The 20,798-nt window shown below is 40.3% G+C and overlaps 1 long non-coding RNA gene across 3 annotated transcripts; it reads left to right on the forward strand.

The window, feature by feature from the left end:
• The first annotated feature begins 169 nt into the window (after positions 1 to 169).
• LOC144303835 (uncharacterized) lies at positions 170 to 20,362 on the forward strand. 3 transcript variants are annotated; one of them, XR_013370812.1, is made up of 7 exons: positions 170 to 285; positions 558 to 737; positions 1,381 to 1,791; positions 5,087 to 5,257; positions 7,377 to 7,473; positions 13,806 to 13,934; positions 19,379 to 20,362. It is a non-coding gene; the product is annotated as an uncharacterized LOC144303835 (long non-coding RNA). The 3 variants fall into 3 exon arrangements; XR_013370813.1 differs by lacking the exon at positions 19,379 to 20,362 and adding an exon at positions 13,233 to 13,393 and having other exon boundaries at positions 13,806 to 15,574; XR_013370811.1 differs by lacking the exon at positions 19,379 to 20,362 and having other exon boundaries at positions 13,806 to 15,574.
• The last annotated feature ends 436 nt before the right edge of the window (positions 20,363 to 20,798 follow it).

Genomic DNA, 20,798 nt, shown 5'->3' on the forward strand with positions numbered 1-20,798 from the left:
GGTCGGCGCGCGCTGACGTACGCACGCACGCGCTCGTGCCTCCTCCTGCGTGGCGCGGCGCGGGCGCCTCCGCAATGGGGCTGGAGCCGAGAGGTACGTGTGAGGAGGGGCGAAGCGGCGGGCGCGAACCTTAGGCCGGGGTGAGGGGGCGGGGCCTTGGCGCTCGCGTCCGGGCGAGCGCGCGCGACGCTCCTCCCCCTGGCTTCTGAGGAAGGGGCGGGGCCGAGGGAGGTCGTCGTGGAAGTCTCCTGGCTTCTCCCTTGCCGGCGCCGCAGGCCTCTCAGGGTAAGGGCGGCACCTGGCTCCCGGCTCCCGGCTCCCGGCTCCCGGCTCCCGGCTCCCGGCCCCAGCGTGCTTGGCTCCTCGCCGCTCACGCCGGCTGGGAGAAGGCGTTGAGGTGGCCTCCTGCCCCTCTGGCTTCTCCTCCTTAAGCCTGGCCACCAGGCTGCTGTCTGCCCAGTCTGTATCTACCTGGCGCCCTGGCCACATTTTAAAAAGGGATTTTTCCAGCCGCGCAGAGGGAAGAACTGTTTTACCAGACAATTCATTCTCCACAGGTTCCGTTTGGTGGCTTTAAAATTCTGCTCAGCGCCCAACTTCAAAAAACAGTCAATGACCCATCCTTAGTCATCAGTAATTAATATCTCGACTGGGATGAGGTGGTTATCTGCAAGGAGCCTTGCACTTTGGAGACCTCTCCTCATACCCGGAGCTATTCTGTCCAGTAATTCTCTCAGGTAGGCTCAAAGGATCCCCTATGTTATTAGCTTTTCCGTAAATTCTTAGGGCACTGAAATCTAGGCGTAAGGAGGGCTGCTGGTTACCACACGGTAGAATGCCCACCTATGCAGAACATTTTCAAATCCACCTAATTATCACAGGGCTAGTTCATAGGAAAATGGGCTGGGGGGGGGGGGGGTTCCTCCACGAGTTCTCGCCCCCCTCCCATTACGCGAAGGGTTTTCCACAGCTTACCCGTGGCACAGAAATAGTTGTTTGAATCTCTGCTCCTCCTTAACCCAGTTTTTTCCACCTCACACCACACATACACCATCTTCAATCACTAAGACCTAAAAGCCATTGGTTTTTTTTAATAACTAGCAAATCAGCAAATCAATAAATATTTATTTCCCCTACTGTTAATGTCTTTTATTAGGCCTTCCCCATATCCAAGATGAATCACAACCAATCCCCTTAACTAGGCATCCTCCCACCTGTGCAACTGCTGCCCACACCTCTGTCATACACTCCATTACTAAAGTAGAAATCTGACCTTGACCATGTAAAATGCCAGTAGTTCCCTATAGCTTTTCCTAGGGAATGTTTAAGTTGAAGTCTGCATGTAGTACTGAATTTCAGTATACTTCTCGATTTTGCCAGTAACAGGAAGGAACTTGGAAGTTCAAATGAGAACACAGCACCCCATTTGGAATCAGCTGTCTCTCCAAGAAGTCCTCGGAAATGGTATTCAGAGGGAAATGATATAAAGAAATCACAATCTGGGCTTCTAGTTGTGCTCATTGCTTCTCAGTCCACATTTCTGAGCTTTTCCAATGAAAGACATTTTTAGAGTCAAAATACATCATGAGTTTGCATTGATACTCTCAGTTCAAAATCATGATTCCAGGCATCAGCAACCGAAAACAAGGAAATTACAAAAAAAGACTAGAATTAAACAAACAACAACAAAAACCACAGGATTATGTCGAAAGAACTCAGAAGCCAACTTCAAGAAGTTTTCTCGTGTCAAAGATGGCACAATTAGAGCTCTAAAGGGATAATAACTATAAGGTATTAAAACAAAATATGTTTAAATGTAGATGTTGATATGATATTGATGATGATTTTTTTTTATTTTTTTTTATTTATTTACGATTGTCACACACACACACACACACACACACACAGAGAGAGAGAGAGAGAGAGGCAGAGACACAGGCAGAGGGAGAAGCAGGCTCCATGCACCGGGAGCCCGACATGGGATTCAATCCCGGGTCTCCAGGATCACGCCCTGAGCCAAAAGCAGGCACTAAACCGCTGCACCACCCAGGGATCCCAATATTGATGATGATTAAAAGAGAATTCATTGTTATCCTTGGAGGATGCTAAGGAACCAACTCATTTTGAAAATATAAACAAAAGGAAAAAATTAAACATTTACCCTGCTTTCTCTGCATTATCTGTAAGTCAGATAATGAAAAAATTGATGAGGGGACCCCTGGGTGGCACAGTTTTCAGCTCAGGTCATGATCTCAGGGTTTTGAGATCAAGCCCCATGTCCGGCTCTGTGCTGAGCACAGTCACTTGAGATTCTCTCTCCCTCTCCCTCTGTCCCTCCTGCTTATGCTCTCATTTTCTCTCTCTCTCTCAAATAAATAAATAAATCTTTTTTTTAAAAATGGATAAGAAGGGCGTGCCTGGGTGGCTCAGTCGTTAAAGCATTTGTTTTCAGCTCAGGTTATGATCTGGAGTCCTGGGATGGAGCCCCGCATTAGGCTCTCTGCTCAGTGGGGAGCCTGCTTCTCCCTCTACTCCTCCCTCTTGCTCTGCTGTCTCTCTCTCTCTCTCTCAAATAAATAAAATCTTTTTAAAAATTTATGAGAAGTTTTCCTTGTAGAAATATAGCTAATAAATAAAGAAGGAAAGATTATAATATCGCCATCTTTACCTTCTAATCAAGTAATGGATAAAGACAATGATGCTCATGGCTGCTAACATCATAGAAATAAAGAACATCAGAACTTTTTTGCCTCCTCATGATTTTTTGCCTCCTGTAGTATTAATGCCCCTCAGAATCACCTGATTCTAACCAAGCTTTCAGGTCTAATTGCCAGTTTATAGTTAATGCAGAGAAAAGAGGAAGATGTAAAATCACCATATATGCAAGTAGCCAAATTCAAATTGTAGAAAAGCCTACATCATAGTGAACTGATTCTTAAATAATTCAACTAAAGGGGGAAAAAAACTAATGAAGAACTAAAGATTAAAAGAAAACTTAAGAGAACTATTCGACAATTGAAATATATGGAAATTTAACCACTGACTTGCATAGAGAATCTTTTTCCCATGGAGAATTTTTAATGTATATATAGCAAGGATTTTGAAGAGTCCCTGGATTCTTGATATTAAAAGCTAACAATTTTTTGGTAATAATAGCTCTAAACCTATGTAGCTCTAAAATTAGAGCTACATATTGAAAGATGTGTCAATGAAATGGCAATGCCATAAGTATTCAGAACTAAAATGAGGCTCTTGGAAATTAAAAGCAAGATAGCAGGAGTGGAAGAAAAGGTGAAGGTATCTCCCAGAATGCAGAGCAAAAAATTCCCCAAAATAGAAGTGGAATTTTTTTTTTTTTAACTTTTATTTATTTATGATAGGCACACAGTAAGAGAGAGAGAGGCAGAGACACAGGCAGAGGGAGAGGCAGGCTCCACGCACCGGGAGCCCGACGTGGGATTCGATCCCGGGTCTCCAGGATCGCGCCCTGGGCCAAAGGCAGGCGCCAAACCGCTGCGCCACCCAGGGATCCCCAGAAGTGGAATTTTTAAAGAAAAAACAGTCCAGGAAACCCAACATCCAAATATTAGGAATTCCAGAAGAGAAAAATCACAGGAGGAAATAACCAAGGAAATTATTCAAGAAAATTTCCTAGAAGTGAAGGACTTGAGTCTCTCCCCAAATGTCCAGCTCAGCACATAAAAATTGAACATACAAAACATAGCACTGTTGTTTGGAAATCCTACAAGCTTCCAAGGAGGAGATTTCAAAAGCAAACAATCAGGAATGAAAATAAATTGAGGGTACCAAGAAAAACACTGAGAGCTAGAAGGCAAATAGAACAATATCTTTAGAGTTCCAAAAGAATTTCCAACCTGAAATTTGGAGTTACATACACCCTTTCTCAAGAAATTATTGGAGGATATGCTCCACTTAAATGGAAAAAGGAAGACATGGCATTTAGAAAACAGGAGTTTCCACAGAGGAGACAGCTGAAAAGGAATTCCCAGGTTGATGGTGAAGGAAGATCTAGGGATGAGTACCATGTACTGGGTCTGGAGGATACTCAATCAGAAGGGTCTCCAAGAAGTCAGAAGGCCCTTGGAGAGCCTTGTTTAGGAAGACAAAATTAATAGAGCATCTGATAGAAATGACCATACTGAAAATGATTCAGGCAACTGAAACGGAGTTTGAGGTTATATTAGTCATAACTATTTAGAAAAGTAAGTCATCAAAAAGGACACATTTATCACACCCTTTCCAAACAAACTATATCTCTGGGTAATCAAATAGTTGATGAAGAATAGTTCATACTGATAAAATTTGAACTAATAAATGCAGAAGGATTGTTGGAACTTAAAAATTACCATTTTTGATGGGTAGCAAGGAAGACACTTGTTTTGATGAGCCCTGGCTATTGTAGGTAAGTGATGAATAATGAATTCTACTCCAGAAATCAATATTGCACTGTATGTTAACCTAAAATTTAAATTAAAGAGAAAGGAAAGAAGGAAGGAAAAGGAAAGGAAAGGAAAGAAAAAATCACCATTTTAGGGGCGTCTGGGTGGCTCAGTGGTTGAGATCTGCCTTTGGCTCAGGTCATGATCCCAGGATCGTGGGTCCCACGTCAGGCTCCCCATAGAGAGCCTGCTTCTCCCTCTGCCTATGTCTCTGTCTCTGTGTGTCTCATGAATAAATAAAACAAATCTTTAAAAAAAATGAATAAATAAAAATCACTATTTTAAACACCTGATGAGGTAATTAATATAGGCAATAATCATTAATGTCTGCTGAAAGTATTAGGTGAAAGATAGTGTGATGGTTAATTTTATGTATCAACCTGAATGGCTCACAGAGCGCCCAGATATTTGGTTAAACATTATACTGGGTGAGTCTGTGAGAGTTTTGCTGGATGAGATTAACATTTGAATCAATAGACTAAGTAAATTACTCTCTAAAGTGGGTAGGCCTCATCCAATCATTCAAAGGCATGATTAGAACAAAAAGATGACTCTTCTACAAGTAAGAGGGGACTCCAGGAGCCTTACTTCTTTGAGCTGAGACATTGGTCTTTTCCTGCCTTCAGACTTGAACTGAAACATTGGCTCTTTGATCTCAAGCCTGCTATCTTTCAGACTGGAACTTATGCCATCAGCTCTTCTGACTCTCAGGCTTTGGAACTAGGAGTGAAACTACCATCAGCCCTTCTCCAGCTTGCTGACTGCAGATCTTGAGACTTCTCAGCCTCCATGATCACGTGAGCCAATTCCTTATAATAAATCTCCATCTATCTATACTATTGGTTCTGTTTCTCTGGAAAACTCTAATAGAGGTAGGAAAGAGAATTTTACAATGGAGGGATGAGGCTGATACCACCTGTACCCACTTAGCGATTTTAGCATCTTCTAAAACTGGTATACCGGATATTATGTACCTTAAATGTGATATAATGAGAAATCCTCAGCACTAATTGTCCTAATTTGTGTTGTTCAAGAAGTAGGGCATGGAAAGAATATGATTACAAGTCATTTATTTGGGAGGTGATCCCAGGAAACACCATTAGTAAAGTGGGAACATGATACAGGAACATGAAGGAAGTCAATAAAGCAGCCATTGTAAGTAACTGGAGCTTAATCCCACTGAGTAACTCTGAGAAAGTGTTGATTATATGCTTCAAAACATATTATCTGAGAGGAGAGAGCTGGGATATTTATACCACTCCCTTCAGTCATTATTCAAGGACTATTCCTAGGGAGTGGAGTGTTCATTCCCTGGTAATTTTGGATTGCAATTCATACAAGTAGAGAGGGCACTGGTCCTAAAGAAAGCCTTCATGCGAAGAAATAGAGGTATATTCACAAGTGAAAGTCAGGATGATATGTTCCACAATAGTACGGGCTGAAAGGATATGCATGCAGCACCAGAAGTGTTTGCTATAACCTCTTATGAGTATTCTTTAAAAAAAAAAAAAAGCAAGGATATATGTCTCTCTTCTTTTTTACATAAGAGGTTACTTATTTTTAAGAGAACAATAAAGAACTCCACAAAGAGAACCACACACAAACACACACACACACACACACACACACACACACAAAGGAAAGAAAAAAAAGAAACTATCTTCAGAGTAAAACTATCATGGTGGAAAGGAAGGATGTTTACCTACATGGCTCAGCTCTTTTTTTTTTTTTATAAATTTATTTTTTTATTGGTGTTCAATTTGCCAACATATAGAATAACACCCAGTGCTCATCCCATCAAGTGCCCCCACTCAGTGCCCGTCACCCAGTCACCCCCACCCCGACACCCCCCGCCCATCTCCCCTTCTCCCACCCCTAGTTCGTTTCCCAGAGTTAGGAGTCTCTCATGTTCTGTCTCCCTTTCTGATATTTCCCACTCATTTTTTCTCCTTTCCCCTTTATTCCCTTTCACTATTTTTTATATTCCCCAAATGAATGAGACCATATAATGTTTGTCCTTCTCCAATTGACATTTCACTCAGCATAATACCCTCCAGTTCCATCCACGTTGAAGCAAATGGTGGGCATTTGTCATTTCTAATGGCTGAGTAATATTCCATTGTATACATAAACCACATCTTCTTTATCCGTCTATCTTTCGATGGACACCGAGGCTCCTTCCACAGTTTGGCTGTTGTGGACATTGCTGCTAGAAACATCGGGGTGCAGGTGTCCTGGTGTTTCATTGCATCTGTATCTTTGGGGTAAATCCCCAGCAGTGTAATTGCTGGGTCGTAGGGCAGATCTATTTTTAACTCTTTGAGGAACCTCCACACAGTTTTCCAGAGTGGCTGTACCAGTTCACATTCCCACAACAGTGCAGGAGGGTTCCCCTTTCTCCACATCCTCTCCAACATTTGTGGTTTTCTGCCTTGTTAATTATCCCCATTCTCACTGGTGTGAGGTGGGATCTCATTATGGTTTTGATTTGTATTTCCCTGATGGCAAGTGATGCGGAGCATTTTCTCATGTGCTTGTTGGCATGGCTCAGCTCTAAATCACACATACTTAGTCATAGTAATATACACACATGTGTGATGGTGACAGAAGAAGAAAGAGAAATAAATCTTCATTTTCCAAGGCGAGAAACCCATAGATATTGCCTAAAGCTTAAAGACCAAAAGTAGCAATACATCTATTATTTTAAGATATGGAAATATGTACGAAGAGATTTACCTGAAAGACTTAAGAGTCGTTGCCTCTAGGGAAGGAAAATTGGGAGAGGAGATGAAGATGATGAGGGATAAATGTTCTTTGTCTTAAAATTCCTTATAGAATCATTTCAGTCTAAACTATTTGGATATATCATTTTGACAAAAATGTACAAAAAAACTTTTTTAAAATATTGAATTCAAGGTCAAACGAAGTGAGCATGTGGAGACAACCCCAGATGTTTGGCTTAAAAAAAGGAATAGAGAAATGAAAGAGAGCTGAAGACCAATACAGAATCAAGGTAGGATTTTTTTTTAAGATTTTATTTATTCATGAGACAGAGAGAGAGAGAGAGAGGCAGAGACATAAGCAGAGGGAGAAGCAGGCTCCATGCAGAGAGCCCAATGTGGGACTTGATCCTGGGACTTCAGGATCCTGAAGCCGAAGGCAAATGCTTAACTGCTGAGCCATCCAGGCGTCCCAAAGTAGGATATTTTTAAAAGAAAGGATAAACTAAAGCAAATTATATGCTGATGAGCATGACCCCAACAAAGAGCAAAGGTAATTAACTGATGGATAGAGATCCTTGAGGGTTGGAATCCAGGGCACAAGTGAAGGTGGGCCTTTGATGAGGAGTAGGTAATACCTGCAAAATAAAGTAAAAAGAGAAGACAGGCACAGATGCCAGCCCATTGGTATAGGAGGTGGGATGATGAGAGACTTTGCACTGAGGGTTTTTATTTTCTCATGTAAGTGTGAGGTAAAGCCATTAGTGAGAGAGGACCATCTGAGAACTACTGCTCTAAATAATGGATGGGCATTCTTAGATACCTGAGATAGTTACCCTTATAACATATTGTATATTCCAACAGTCACTAAAACTGTAAAGAGCACATTAAATATTTTAAGCTAAACCAAGGAGCTATAAAAATTAGAAACCCCAGAGCAAAGTGTATCTTAACCCTTTCAGGAGCACAGGTATTCTCAAGAAGAGGGTAACGGTAATGTAAAAGCTTGGTAATATCATATTGTAAGTCACTCACCTAGGTGGTAGCAGAGCATCAGTCTCAGAAGGTGGTCTGAGATGAATAGAACTTAAAAGTTGCTGCACAAACCAGAGGTAATGTGCATGAGCATCCCATTCATCCCCCCACCCTCTCTATTGTTAGTTAAACCGCCACCAACTGAGAAATGGAAGGGATGATTGGAAGGCAGGCAGGGATATTTTATTTCCATTCGGAAGGAATCACTGGAGATTCTGAAGAATTCCCTCTCATCCAGTCACTTCAAGTCTCTAGGCTTGCAGGAGGCCAGTTTGTAGAGAAAATCACCCCTGTGGTCAAGGCCATTCCATTTCTTCACATTTTGCATATATGGAGAAAATACATGAATATATCTAAAGACATATCTTCAGCAAGGGGATTTGACTGAATAAAGAACAAGAGAAATAGGGCTGAAAAATCTTTGAAACATCACCAATTTCATCTGAAGCATTTTCTGGTGGTTATTGCTATTTTTTACCTTAGAAAAAAGCCCCCAAATAGTGAATTTCATAAGATGGGTTACTAAAAATTGTCATATTTTAGAATTATGGTTTGTTCATAATTCAAAAGAGATCTTTTTCACAGTGAATAGAGACAACTTGCTAGAGTTCTAGGTTTTCTACTAACTTAAGAACCTTGGGTAAGTCATGTAACTTCTGGGGCTGAAGCAGGGGATCAGTTGGATAAATTCATCTCAAGGAATTTTTCCAGTTCTAAAATTATTCTTGATTCTTTTTTTGTAAGATTTATTTTATTTATTTGAGAGGAAGAGGGAGAGAAAAGCAGACTCTGTGCTGAGCAGAGAACCAGACTTGGTCCCAAGACCCTGAAATCATGACCTGAGCTGAAGGCAGATGTTTAACTGACTGACCACCCAGGTGCCCCTTATTCTAGGTTCTTAATTTAGGTGTCACTTGTACCTGAAAACAAGAATTTAATCAAACCCACAAATTATCTGTAAGCACCTTACTGTGTAAAACATTGTGTCAATAATTTCTGTATGTTAAAGTAGCTGAGTAATAAGTAATGGGAAGCAACACCAAACACAGCATATATTCTTTTCCCTAGGTTCTTTCAGCATAATTATGATGAAATACATCCATGTTGTTATGTGTGTTGACAGTTTATTCCATTTTGTTGATGACTAGTATTCCACTGTACAGTGTTAAGATTTTGTTAAATTAACATTTGTTAAGTAAAGCACAGGTGCTATAGATGGTGAATTTTGGCTTAACAATAGAACACAAAAGAAATAAGAACCATTATTACTCATAATAAACCTCAAGGACCTTTATTACTCATAGGTCCTTGAGGAAGTACATGGCACACTTTGAGAGGCCACACAAGGCCAGGTGCAGGCAGAGAAAAAGGCAGGACCTGGGGCAAATGCCTTCATTGGGATCCCAAGGTGGAATGCTCTGGGGTTCCCAGGCTAAGGCCAGATTGATTAATTCAAATCAAAGAGAGCAGAGTTTCTGGTAAGCTCTACAGGGGTCTCATCTTTATTTTTTTTTTTTTAAGATTTTATTTATTTATTTATTTATTTATTTATTTATTTGAGAGAGAGAGAAAGAGAGAAACAATGAGCAGGGAGGAGGGCCAGAAGAAGAGGGAGAAGCACACTCCCCACTGGGCAGGGAGCCTGACAATACAGGGCTGGATCCCAGGACCCTGAGATCGTGACCTGAGCTGAAGGCAGATGCTTACTGACTGAGCCACCAGATGCCCCTCATCTTTTTTTCTTTTTTTTCAAAGATTTTATTTATTCATGAGAGAGAGAGAGAGAGAGAGAGAGAACAAGCATGGGGAGGAGCAGAGGGAGAGGGAGAAACTGGCTCAATCCCAGGACCCTGGGATCAGGACCTGAGTGGAAGACAGATGCTTAACTGACTGAGCCACCCAGGTGCCCCTGTGGGGGGGGGTCTCAGGGGCACATAGGGGAAAGTCCTAGAAGGCCAGGAAGACTGTTGATCACAAGGGCAGTTGGGGAGGTCTTATCAGGACATTACATTTGCTTGTGACTCTGTGGGCTGTTATCTAGGGTATGTGCTTGTATGAAGGGCTAGTGTCAGTTTAAGGTCCCTGCAGGTCCCTTGGTAAGCCAAAATAGATGCCAAGGCAGCAATATCATGGAGTAGTTTAGTTAAACTCACAATATGCGGATATGCCATGATTTGTTTATTATCTGTTGAAGGATATTTGGGTAACTTCAATTTGAGGCTCTTGCAAATAAAATTACCATGAACACTCATATGCAAGTCTTTGTGTGAGCAGATACTTTCTCCCCCTACCCCCCACCCAGGGAAAGAAACCTAGGCATATCAATACTAGAGGAATGATTACGCCATATGGTAGGCATATATATAATTTTTTGAAAAACAGTCAAAACCATTGGTAAATGGTGGTACAATTTTACATTCCTGCTAGCAGTGTATGAGAATTATAGTTGCTCCACATTCTTGCCAATAGATTGGTATGGTTGGTCTTTTTAATTTTAGTCACTGTAATAGTATGCAATAGTATATCATTATAGTTTTAATTTTCACTTCTCTGGGAGCCTGGGTGGCTTAGTGGTTAAGCATCTGCCTTTGGCTCAGGTCATATCCTAGAGTTCCAGGATCGAGTCCTGCATCGGGCTCCCCACAGGGAGCCTGCTTCCCCCTCTGCCTATGTCTCTATTCTCTCTCTGTGTCTCTCATGAATAAATAAATAAAATATTTTTTTTTAATTGCACTTCCCTAATGACTAATGTTAAACATCTTTTCATGTGCTTATTTGCTATCTGTATATTTTCTTTTTTTTAAAAAATAATTTATTTATTCATGAGAGACACAGAGAGGTGGAGACAGAGGTGGAGGGAGAAGCAGGCTCCCAGTGGAGAACCTGATGTGGGACTCGATCCCAGGACCTGGGATCATGCCCTGAGCCAAAGGCAGACGCTCAAATCACTGAGCCACCCAGGTGTTCCACTATCTGTATATTTTCTTTGGTTAAGGATCTGATCAGATCTTTTTGCCCATTTTCTCTTTTTTTTTTTTTTAATTTTTTATTTATTTATGATAGTCACACACAGAGAGAGAGAGAGAGAGAGAGAGAGAGAGAGAGAGAGGCAGAGACATAGGCAGAGGGAGAAGCAGGCTCCATGCACCGGGAGCCCGACGTGGGATTCGATCCCGGGTTTCCAGGATCGCGCCCTGGGCCAAAGGCAGGCGCTAAACCGCTGCGCCACCCAGGGTTCCCTTTTTGCCCATTTTCTAATTGAACTGTTTGTTCTCGGGATCCCTGGGTGGCGCAACGGTTTGGCACCTGCCTTTGGCCCAGGGCGCGATCCTGGAGACCCGGGATCGAATCCCACGTCGGGCTCCCGGTGCATGGAGCCTGCTTCTCCCTCTGCCTATGTCTCTGCCTCTCTCTCTCTCTCTCTCTCTCTCTGTGACTATCATAAATAAATAAATAAATAATTTTTAAAAAATGAACTGTTTGTTTTATTACTGAGTTTTGGAAATTCTGTATATATTCTATCTCAAACATTTTCTTCTTCATCTCAAGAAGTTCAACATGGGTCTCATTTTATTTTATATTTTTCTTTTGAGAAAGTGAGAGTGGGAGAGGCAGAGGGAAAGAGAGAGAAAGAATCCCAAGCAGGCTCCATGTCCAGCACAGAGCCCAGCTTGGGGCTCAATTTCACGACCTGGAGATCATGACCTGAGCAGAAATTGAGAGAGCCGGCATTTAACCAACTAAGCCACCCAGGCACCCCAACATGGGTCTCTTTTTAAAAATGTATCTTCCATGCCTCCATTCCACATGAGCAATCCTTCCCCTACTTGTTTGAATATATGTAAAATAACCATCTTAACATCCTTATCCACTAATTCTGTTTTCTGTGTTTATATCTCATCACATTGACTCATTTTTCTCAGTCTAGGTCATATTCTCCTCTTTCCCTGCCCCTTTCCTGCTCCTTACCAGACTCCTGATGTTGTGAATTTTACCTTCTAGCATGCTGCATGTTTTTGTAGCCCTGTACATTTTTTTCAGCTTTATTTCTGGGTCATGGTTAGGTTACTTAGAAATAGTTTGGTCCTTTCAAGGCCTTAGCCTATGACTAATTGTGCCCCACCACTCAGAATACCATTTTGAGTACTTTGCCCAAAGCCAAGGATTTCCACTCTGGCTAGTGGGAACACAGCCTATTTTCTGTTGGTTGTGAGCTCAGGGCATATTCCCCTTTGCTCCTTTTGGATGGTATTTTTCTCTGCCCGATATTAGTTTTTCTCACTTGCCTTTGCCCCAGTGCACTTTCTGCCATCTCTGGAGCTTTCTCTGTGGTAGTTCTGTCTTCTTAAGTACTATATCCTGTCATCCTGACTCCCAGCATCAACTTCCTAAATCAGCGGGACCACAGATTTCTGCCTGGATTACTCTGCCTGCACTGTGGCCAGGAAACTCTGTCTCAGATATTAAGCTGAGGCAGCTGTAAGGATTAATCTCATTATTTCCCAATCTCAGGGATCACTGTCCTGCCCTGCCTGGTATCCAATGTCTGAAAGTCATTTTTTCAAATATTATTTTAGTGGGTTTTCTTAGCTGTTTCTGGTGGGAGATCAGATCCAATCACTGATACTTTATCTTCCTAGAAGTAGAAGTTGCTTTTTTATGTGGTTACTTTTATAGTAATAACTTATTTGCCTTTTTTTTAGCTTCACTATTTAACATATATCCTTAGTGTAATTTAGTCTTGACAATTTAAAAAGTGTGTCATGTCTTTAAAATGATTTTATTTTTAAAGATTTTATTTATTTATTTGAGAGAATGAGCAGTGGGAAGGGGCAGAGGAAGAGAGAGAAGCAGATTCCCCGCTGAGCAAAAAACCTAATATGAGGCTCAATCCCAGGACCGTGAGATCATGACCTGAGCTGAAGGTAGATGTTTAAGCAGCTGAGCCACCCAGGCACCTCTTTAAAATGATTTTAATCTCTAAACTTACTCCTCCATCCTTTTCATTTCCTTATAGTGCCTCTAAAGGGGACTAGGGTGCACAGTAAATTTGGAAATATATGGAGTCTGAAACTAATGGAAAAGGAACTGCATATAACCACTGTACTAATTGATAAAGTCATTCTCCATAAGGGGACAGGTTAACAATTCTGATGCAACTGTACATATGTTAAACAAGTAAGTGGATGGCACAAGGTAAGAGCCAAGTTTCTTACCTTTGGAGTGAGAGTGACATAAGCAAGGGGGTTGGGTGGGAGGAAGCCATAAATTTGCTAGTGGATTAGTAAGAACTCATGTTTAGGGATCCCTGGGTGGCACAGCGGTTTAGCACCTGCCTTTGGCCCAGGGCGCGATCCTGGAGACCCAGGATCGAATCCCACATCGGGCTCCCCGTGCATGGAGCCTGCTTCTCCCTCTGCCTGTGTCTCTGCCTCTCTGCCTCTCTCTCTGTGACTATCATACATAAATACATAAAATTAAAAAAAAAAAGAACTCATATTTAATACAGATACAAATGATTACAGATAGAAATATTTATAGATGTGTTTATGTACCCATAAGTGATATACCTGTTTCTTTGTTCTGTCAGCTGAGAAGGCTCTAAAGAAACAGCATCCCAGTAGCAGTGAGTCCAGATCTTGGTTTCTAATACCATTTCCAATGGAAGAACTTTTTTCAAGAAATGGCTAATTCCAGGACTAGTAAAGAAATATACAAGGTGAGCCTGGAACACTTTGAAGTGTGAGAGTGTTTTTGAAGTACAAAAAATAAAAAACAAAAACAACAAAACAATGAAACACCACATTCATGTAGGTCTGTCAAAGGAGCCAAATGAAAGACCTCCCAGTGGCCAAAGATAGACAAATTTGAGGAATAAAATAAATAAAGTAGTATAGGGTTATCACAAGTATAAAATATTTTTGAGTCCATTTTGGCAAATAAATGACTGAATAAATAAATGGGGAGATGAGACAAATATCCCAAATATCCCATGCAGAAGAATTCCAAATAATTTATATAGATCCTCAAATCTCAAGGAGAGGGAACATAAATTTCTACTCCTTAAATATGGGCTGTGCTCACTTCCTCTACATTATGGAAACAGAAAGCAAAGGGTAACTTCACGGTGAAGAAGCTTGACAAATACCATCTCAGCCAAATAAGCAAGATCAACATTGTAAGTAATAAATCATGGTGATGGTATGTAGTGTTGGTATGATGTGATGAAAATGACACTTTACCCCTGTGGTCTTCCTCCAAAAACCCATAATCTTCCTCCAAAAACCCTTTTCATGAGGAAAATATCAGACAAATTCCATTAGACAGACAACCTACAAAATACTTTACCAGTATTCTTCAAAACTGCCAACATCATCAAAAACAAAGCAAGTCTGAGAAACTATCACAGCCAAGAGGAGCCTAAGAAGGCATGACAACTAAATGTAATGTGGTATCCTGGTTAGGGTCCTGGAACAGAAAAAGAAAGTAGGTAAAAACTAAAAAACTAAGGAAATCCAAATAAACCATGGACTTTAGCTAATAATAATGTATCAGTATTGATTCATTAAGTGTAACAATATCTCATACAAAGTTAAATGCTAACAATAGGGAAAACTGAGTGTGGAGGTATATGGGAACTTTCTGTACCATCTGCTTAATTTATCTGTAAATGTAAAACTTTTTAGAAAATAAAATCTATTAAAAAAAAAAAAAAAAGGAATCCTGACACCAAATGGTAAATCCCCAAATAATCAGTATCCACTGAGCCTGTCCGAACAATAGCAGGCAAGTTCTGTTTACTCCTGGTATCTCAACTTACTATCTCTTCTCACTGATATTCTAGATATACATTTCTGTGGTCTTATCTGAGTTTTCTGGGTGCTGTTTCCCACTCCATACCACCTTCTCCTAATAAATCCCCTAAGGAGTTGCTGTATTTTGACTCCACCACAGGCTTGGACTAGTGGCCAGCAAACCTTTCTCTTCATTTTCCACTGTTCCCTAGAAGAGCTCTGCTTTAGTAATTGGTGAAATTTGCACAATTCCAGCTTCCCTGGTGTCCATATGCTCGTTCCTTCCACCTGCACCTTCCTCCTATAATTAATTTTCTCATTATTCCTACCAGTAGTCAGTCAGTGGGGAAAAATAACCTATCCAGAGCTAGAATTTTTATCATATATTTCTGAGATCCTTTAAAGAAAAAATATTCGCGTATAGCCAGTTTATTCTACAGCTATTGATCAATAGAGTTTTCTACAACAGTTGAAAACACTGAGAGTTCATTTGTTAGCTGACTATCCTACCTATTGTTGGGCCTGCTAGTAGGAACTCCTACTTACTGTGTTCGCGTGCTCAAGGAGGGCCTTTTTTTTTTTTTTTTTTTTTTTTATGATAGTCACAGAGAGAGAGGCAGAGACACAGGCAGAGGGAGAAGCATGCTCCATGCACCGGGAGCCCGATGTGGGATTCAATCCCGGGTCTCCAGGATCGCGCCCCGGACCAAAGGCAGGCGCCAAACCGCTGCGCCACCCAGGGATCCCAAGGAGGGCCTTGTCAAAGCGGCACTGCTCCCCTGACTATAAGATTGAATAGAGTATTTTCTCATTCTGAATAGGAGAACAGGGATGCTCAGCTGGTTGAGTGATTGAGCGATTGAGCGATTGAGCGTCTGCCTTCAGCTCAGGGCCTGATCCTGGGATCCACATCGGGTTCCCTGCGAGGAGCCTGCGCTCCCTCTCCCTATGTCTCTGCCTCTTTCTATGTGTCTCTCATGAATAAATAAATAAAATCTTTTTAAAAAAATTAATAAGAAAACATAGGCCTCACTCCCTGACATCATGTACTAATTAGACTCTTTCAGATAGTAAGAAATAGGTACACAGATGGCCACCTTAGTGGGATTAATCTAAAGATGGGAGAAGAAAGGGAAAGAAGGAGTTTTCAGCAGCCACACAAAATAGGATAGTGAAGAAATAGCACCAAGGGTGACTACGTGGCTCAATCAGTTAAGTGTCTGCCTTTGGCTCAGGTCATGATCTTGGGGTCCTGGAATCAAGCCCCACCCTGGGCTTCCTGCACAATGGAGAGTCTGCTTCTCTCTCTCCCTTTGCCTCTCCCATCTTCCTTGTCCTTATGTTCTCTCTCTCTCTCAAATAAAGAAATAAAATCTTAAAAAGAAAAAAAAGGGATCCCTGGGTGGCGCAGCGGTTTAGCGCCTGCCTTTGGCCCAGGGCGCGATCCTGGAGACCCAGGATCGAATCCCACATCGGGCTCCCGGTGCATGGAGCCTGCTTCTCCCTCTGCCTGTGTCTCTGCCTCTCTCTCTCTCTCTCTCTGTGTGACTATAATAAATAAATAAAAATTAAAAAAAAAAAATAGCACCATAGTGCACCATAGAATGTAAACTCCTTTATTCTCCACTTCTGCTTCTTATTACTTCTACCTCTCCCAACTAACTGATTTTTTCACAAACTGCCCAAGTGACAGGATCTAATTTGATCAGCCTATCACAATCCAATTTAGGCTACCCCTTTTGGTAAAATCTCTCATGCCAGCATATCTTTTAAGTTGCTGGTTAACTGACAGGTGCCTCTAGGTCAGGTTGTCCATCTGGAGTCTAATCCCCTGCAACCAGGAGGTAAGGTTCTATAGTCTAAGGTAAAGCAATTAATTCATTAGAAAGCACCCATATGGGGGTTGTAGGTCTGGAAGAAACTCAGAATCATATACTCTTCTCTCACATAACAGATCTGTTTTCCCAAAGTTCCTTCTGTTGAAAATACCAATTCTTTGTAATGTCAACATGTGTTTTGTGGAAAAGGATTCTGTGATAATTCTGATTCAACAAATATTGCTAAGTGATTACTAAGTGGCAGATATAGTTCTATGCACTTAAATGTGTAGGAAATATGGGTTAAACTAAATTCTTATACTGTAAAATCCTGTTTTTAGTGTGCCATTATTATAAGCTCAAGAGAAGGGCTATGGTTTATACTGTCTCCCAAATCTTTTAAACCAAGTTCCCTTTTTCTGAAAAGCATTTCTTAAACTTCAGATTACATGAAAGATGTATCTTGAGAAAAGCTCGATTTTATCACTGAGGTTCCAGGAAATGATGTTGTCAAGGGACACATGTGCTGTAGTAGCTAGTCTCCACAAGATATCTCCTCTCCCCTGATGAACCACCCCTGCTGGTATTCACTCCCTTGTGTAGTCCTCTCCCACACTGGATCTAGACTGATCTTATGGCTTACTATAGCTAACAGAATGCAGCGGAAATGACTGTGTCCATTCCAGGCTTAAGCCTGATAATTTAAGAAATCTTGCTACCTTGCCCAAAGTCCAACATGAAGAGGCCACAGGGAGAAAGAGAGGCTCTGATACTACATGGAAAAGACCCAGTAATCCAACCAACAGGGAGAAACAAAGCCCTAAGCATCTGACTCCAGTGGAACTATACAAGCCAAACCGCATAGTTCAATCCATCCTAGCTAAAATGGCAGACATGTGAGTGAAGAAGTCATCCTGGACATTCTGGTCCTAGTGGTGAAATACATAAGCCATGGCCAAATCCCAATCCATAGAATTGTGAGGCATAATAAATGGTGGTTGTTTTAAGCCCCTGTTTTGAAGTAGTTTGTTAGACAGCAATTGGTAAACAATATATAAAAATAATTTTAAAAATTATTGCATAAACTTAATATATTGTTCCTAAATTATAAGTACATGTGTCTGTTTCAGAAATGACCTGTTTTAGAGGAAATATAAGTATTTATTTATAAATACTTGAATAATTTTGCTGTTTGCTACAATCGCTTACCTTTTATTTTTGGAAATAACCACTTTATCAGTAAAAATTAAAAACCAAATAAAAGAAGTTTTGAAATATTTAATCACAGAAAAGCCAATTTAACTGCATACTTCTTGCAGTAAACAAAATTAAAATACTTTCATACAATAAGGAACTAAGAAAAAATTGAACTTGAGGCATCCATTTGTTTATAATTGGCAAATCTAATTTAAAAGTGCATCTGCTCTGTTTAGCCTGCAAATATCAATAGCAATTAGGAAATTATAAATTCCTAACCTTAAAACAAAATCCAAATTTCAGTCAGGGAACTTTATCCTTTATTTATAAGTTTGGGGATACTAATTATTTACTAATTATTTACAAAGGATAAAATGTTAAACACAATCCTTCTTCCTCCCCCTCTTTTCCCCTTCTCTTCTGCTCTGCCTTCCCCTTATTCCTAATTCTTTTCTCCCTAGATGTCCAGAAAATTGAGTAGGTCACACTGGCCTGAGTATTTGTAAGGTAAAATTCTGAGAAACCCATGCATTCATTTCAAATAAGCCACTCAAGCCCAGACCTTGTGTTACTATGTTGTCATAGCAAGCAATCATCCCCACTTTAGGATTTGTCTCTTTCTAGGTGAGCAGTGTAGCAACCTAAAATGCATAGGATCCTAAATCAGAGCTCTTCACTCCTTACATAAAAGTTGTAGTTTTTATTGGACACAACATCCAGATATTCACATGAAAATTCTTCCATATAAGTATTCGAGTAAATGAAATTTATGAAAGCAAAGTTGTAGAATAAGAATTTAAATATTTAGGAGTAAGTTTTTATTTTGAAATCATAGGAGCACATTTCATGATAATATGAAGAAACACACTAGATGACGGTATGTCCAATAAAACACAAAGTTAATGTTGTTAAAGGAAAAACTGGAAGGAAGGCATTGTAGAGCATCAGAAATAAATATCTTCAAACTAATGTGTCATGGTGCTTTCTACATTTGTGTCCTCCCAAAATTCACATATTGAATCCTAATCTCCAAAGGTGATGGTGTTAGTAGGTGGGGCCCTTAAGGGCTGAGGTACGAGGGTAGAGCCCTCATGAATGGGATTAGTACCTTATAAAAAAGACCCCACCAAGATCCCTAGCCCATGTGAGTGCACAGCAAGAATGCACCAGCTACAAACAAGGCAAATGGCCTTTACCAGAAGGCAACCATGCTGGAGCCTTGATCTTAGACTTGAGATCTGGAGGTTTCCAGAACTATGAGAAATAAATGTCTATTGGTTATAAGTCACCCAGTATGTGGCATTTTGTTATAGCAGCCCAAATGGACTAGGTGCTTATTTCTATTGTTTCTCCAGGGCATTCATTTATGTCTCAGTTTGTAATTTATGCAGAAACCCAACTCAAGAACCAGAGTCCATAAATATTCAGGTATAGTTCCTTTAATGAAATATTTCCTCCCAAGATATAAATTGGTGATAATGGTCTGTTTCCTTGAATACAACAGTTCCTCTTAAGATTAGTATAGTAGGATCTGATTTATAATTAGAAGACAAAGGACAACGAAGCACCTGGGTGGCTTAGTCAGTTAAGCGTCTGATTCTTGATCTCAGCTTAGGTCTGGATCTCATGGTCATGAGTTCAAACTCCGTGTTGGGCTCCATGCTCGGTGTAAAGTCTACTTTAAAAAAAAAAAAAGGGATGCCTGGGTGGCTCAGTGGTTGAGCATCTGCATTCAGCTCGGTATGATCACAGAGTCCTGAGATCGAGTCCTACATGGGGCTCCCTGCATGGAGCCTGTTTCTCCTCCATCTGCCTATGTCTCTGCCCCTCTCTCTGTGTACCTCTCGTGAATAAATAAATAAAATCTTTAAAAATAAAAAAATTTTAAATTTAAAAGAAAAAGAAAAGAGTTAAAACTAGCTATTGCAAACTAAAAGATGAAACAAAGTAAAGTAAGATAATATTGTTACTTGACAGAACTCATGAATTCTTACAGGAGATAGAGATGAAAGTCCGCCCAAAATTGTAATATTCCTCTATTAAACATGTGTTTTTATGCCCCAGCATTTACCTTGGAATAGTAAAAATATAGGAAAGAGACTGAAAGGTCAAACCTGAAGAGAATGAAGCCATCTATGTTAAAAGAAAAACAAATGCAATTAACACTATGCTGACATTCAAATACTGGGCTGCAAGAAAGAGAAAAATAATTCTGTGTTATATTCAAGAGTAAACCTGGATAAAGCAAAAAATATAGAGAAATATATGTAAGTATATCTGTCATCAAATCCTAAAAAGGTCATTTTATCTGAAGAGAAATCAAGATGAATAAATTTTTTTATATATTTACTCCATTTTCTATTATCCTGTGTGTATGTGTGTTGTGTGTGCAGGGGTGGGGGAATATATGGGGTGTGGAGGTGGGAGATGAGGCTGGTATATATATACTATATAAAAACATGCCAAGTTTTTTTCATTTGGGCACCGAGTTGGAGGTACTATAAATGTTTGTTAAAGGAGAATTTTTAGGGAAAAGTCTTTGTTTACCAATTAACTATTTTATTTACCCAATAAAATTAGTGAAGTCTTTTGGTTTATAATGACTGAAATCATTTAAATGGATTTAAGCTGAAAATTAGGCCTAGCTGGTTCTAAGTGTTCAAGGATATTTGGACTGTTTCTATCTTTCCTTTGGCTCTGCTTTCCTCTGTGCCAGCTTTATAATCAGGAAAGTTTTTATCAAGAAATATCAGTTTGGGGGATCCCTGGGTAGCT

The sequence above is a fragment of the Canis aureus genome, chromosome 33 (genome assembly GCF_053574225.1).
Source record: "Canis aureus isolate CA01 chromosome 33, VMU_Caureus_v.1.0, whole genome shotgun sequence".
NCBI classification, from domain to species: Eukaryota; Metazoa; Chordata; class Mammalia; order Carnivora; family Canidae; genus Canis; species Canis aureus.